Raw genomic sequence first — 4,163 nt, forward strand, 5'->3', positions numbered from 1 at the left:
CAGTATCAGTAAAGCATTTATTTGTGAGAAAGCATTAAAAATTTATAATGATCTAGTAAAGAAAACCCCTGGTACAAGGGCTGAAAGTGATACTTTTGAATTCAAAGCTAGTAGAGGCTGGTTCGAGAAATTTAAGAAGAGAAGTGAAATAACACAGTGTAATTAGGCATGGAGAGGTGACGAGTTCAAACAAGGAAGTGGCTGAGAAATTTGTGATTGAGTTTAGTGACTTGATAAAGGAAGGCGGTTATCTCCCCCAACAGGTGTTTAACGGGGATGGAACAGGATTATTTTGGAAATGAATGCCAAATAGGGACCTATATTACTAAGGAGTAAAAAGCATTGCCAAGGCATAAGCCAATGAAAGATGGAAGTTTTTATGGAAGGTGGGTTCCCCTTCTAAGAAATAACACACTTTTGTGTGTTATTTACAGTTTGAATAAACGTTTTTATACTAAAATATATAGTTTAAGCATGTAATTAAGCATTCATCTGGTGCTTGGAAACGAATTAATCTCTTTCACATTAATTGTAATAGGAAAAAATGATTCGGTTTTCGAACAATTCAGTTTTAGAACAGACTTTCAGAACAAATTATGGTCGAGAACCGAAATTGCTCTGTATTTTTGTGGCAATTTTTTTTCATTGTGTACAGAGTTCTCTTCTCCCGTATGTACCCGGCTCCGATGTGATTTTTCTGCTCTTGTATATTTATTTCATGGAATTCTAGTTTGTGAAAAGGACGGCTCATTTACTTACTACTACAGCTAATCCAACTGTACTAGGATTTCAGTGAGATTGCAGAAGTCTGGGAACGTTGAATATAGACTTAGGAACTTTATTACTTCAAAGTAACTGCTAATCAATGCAACGGAAATATGAAAAATCTATCATAAAAAAGATAAAACTGGTACATCATCGTGTTTTTAATGAAGCTGTTTCTGATATATACAAACATATATACACGCATAACACACACATTTATATTTCAGTATCATTACTAACTATTCTCCCTTAATCAAAGTCTGTTTGATTTGAAAAGTTCTCCCCATTACCTAAGTTGTTAAGCTGCCTTATTTACTTTCTTTCATTCTATTGTATAAGAGGAAACTGTGAATGAGCGCCGTAATCAACTGGAATTAGAAAACCAACTCAATTCAGTGTAAAATGTTTGATGTTATGATGTTAGTCAACGTAGGATTACCTATTTAATTATTATATATTTTATTGTTAAACAATATTGTCGTTGATCTCAAGTTTCCCCCACAAGCTTACGACACGCCAAATCAATGGTTTCACTACATTTCTTATGGCGAGAGAGTGGCTATAACTTGGTGTAGAAAAAAATATCGGATGGGACAGAGTTCAAAAAGCATCGATAGTTCTGGTTGTTTCGATGGTTACATAAGCGCAGACATAAGGCTAGGGCTGTGTGTGTGTCTATCTATCTATCTATCTATCTATCTATCTATCTATCTATCTATCTATCTATAGATGTATGTATGTATACATACATACATACATACATACACACACACACACACACATATATATATATATATATATATATATATATATATATATATATATTATATATATATATATATATATAAATTTGTAGTATAAAATAGGGATTCAGAGAATCATGTGGCAATCACAGAAAGCCCCTCACACAGATTCGGCTAACAGTCAGTTACAGAGTTGAATCATTGGTATGACTATGATGTTCTGGTGATCTCATGAGCTAGCTTTCTTTATCTGCATTGATTTGTGAATATACAAATATATTGTATAATTCCGAGCATGCATACTAATACAAACATGTAAGCATAATTTCTTCCACATTGAAATTATTACTATATGAAGAACGCTGTGAAACGGCCGTAACCCTAAGGATGTCTAATGGTTAAATATATTCACCTCTCATGCTGTCTGACTTTTATGATTTATATATACATATTCAGGTGCAGAATATATACATATTCTGCCACAAAAAATAAGAAATTTGCATAAGGTGGAAGTAGATGACTTTAAAATGGAATTAGCCCTCTGCCTCTCCACAATCCCGGATGTACCAACAGACCGACATGAGGTACAGGCGAGGGCTGCAGAATCAAACTCAATTAAAACATCAAATGTACCGACAGCTGGGAAAGAGGCACATACAGGAGTGGTGATGTGAAACACTCAGACTGAGGAAGTCAGAAAGACCATGGTGGTGCACCAGCATGACCACAGCCGCATGGCTGAAACAAGTAAAAGAGCATGTATATGTTTATATATATGTATTTTTATATATGTATATATATTTTGGCATTGAAAGCTACACCAATGCCAGAAATGGACGACACTGCATAGTGCCAAAGATCCCAGCAATGCCATCGCGCTTAAGGACCAGTTACTGCAACAGCTTGGGATTCAGGGGCCCACAGCTTTTTAATATTCTCCCAAAGAGCCTGAGGAATCTGCACAAAGTAGATGTAGGAGTTTTTAAATCAAAGCTGGACCTCTTCCTATCGAGAGTCCCAGATGAACCTACCTCGCGGCAGGAGGTGCAAATGAGGGTTGCTAAATCAAACTCCATTCTTCACCAAGTGCCACATATTGTAAGAGGCTCCCTGTAATAACAGTGTAGCAACATGCTGGTGCATCAGCATGGCCGCAGCTCTAAGCTGAAACTTGGCGGTTGAAAGGAGATAAAGAAGTTAATGCAATATAAAATGGCGCAATTACAAGCAAAACATGAAAAATGAAATAAGGTTGCTTAGTTGCAGGAGGTGTAGAGACAGTCAATAGGAGGAGGGGGTTGTGTTTAGTCCGAAGGAGATAGTTGTTCGTAGATTAAAGATATAGTAATCGACTGGCCCCCTCTGCCAACATTTCGGGTCTTATGCCTAGAGTAGAAGAGTATATATGGTACAGATATATTATGTACACACACACACACACACACACACACATACACACACACACACACACACACACACACACACACACACACACACAGACACACACACAGACACACACACAGACACACACACACACAGACACACACACACACAGACACACACACACACACACACACAGACACACACACAGACAAACACACAGACACACACACAGACACACACACACACAGACACACACACACACACAGACACACACACACACACAGACACACGCCACACACACAAGTGGGCTGTATCAAATGTAATGCAAAAGTGGGTATAACTTTTTAAGGTTGTTCAAATTGCATATGTTGGTAGATTAGCTCTTCGTCTATACAAAGTTACTACTTAACATAGATTCCATACAAGCGATGCATTTATGTCATTGTTGAACACAGTTCTTGAATCCTTTTTGAAAAATTTCAGGTGTGCACTATTATATCCATTTTTTTACAGCCATTTACTCATCGTCTGTGTCATAAAATCGGTGTCTCTGAAACTATACTTTATTGAACCGAACATGTGGAAGTCTAAAGGTAATATATCCGGTTTTATTGGTGGACGGGGTATCACTGATCAGCCCAATTTGCCAACTGCCCGATTTGTTGCTAAAGATGTGCATGGTCGTACATTGTCATGAGGAATGTGAACTGTTTTCAGATTCTTGTTCGGCCTCTTCCTCCTAATTAAGCTGTTTGAGTGTCACAGTATTACCGTTCACTGTTCACAGAGCAGCCACATTTAAAAAATTCAAGGAGAATAGAGCCTTTGTTACACACCAAACATTCACCATGCCTTTCTGTACTGATCGTTGGTTCTTGAACTTATTAGGCATTGGAGAAGTGTAGCGCCATTCTATGGACTAAGCCTTCATTTCTGGATCATAAAGATACGGCCACATTTCGTCCCGTCACCAGATCGGAAATAAACGTGTCTTCTTTGGTTTCGAACGTTTTAGCAGATTAGAGCACCCTTCTGTCTTTCAAATGGTGTGTCACCTGCCAAGATACCCATTTTGCACATACTTTCCGATATTCAAAATCTGCCGCAATCTTCTGTAATGCAATGGGATCACAGTCCAGCTGAATAACACACTCACAGATTATGACTTATCTGTTCATGTGAATTAATTTGTTCACTCACTAGCGATTCGTACCAGTAACAACAGTTGATGGTCTTTCGCTGCGTGGTTTGTCTTCAAAGCTGCTTTTCCTT

This window comes from Octopus bimaculoides, chromosome 2, assembly GCF_046866305.1.
Source record: "Octopus bimaculoides isolate indiv1 chromosome 2, ASM4686630v1, whole genome shotgun sequence".
NCBI lineage: Eukaryota > Metazoa > Mollusca > Cephalopoda > Octopoda > Octopodidae > Octopus > Octopus bimaculoides.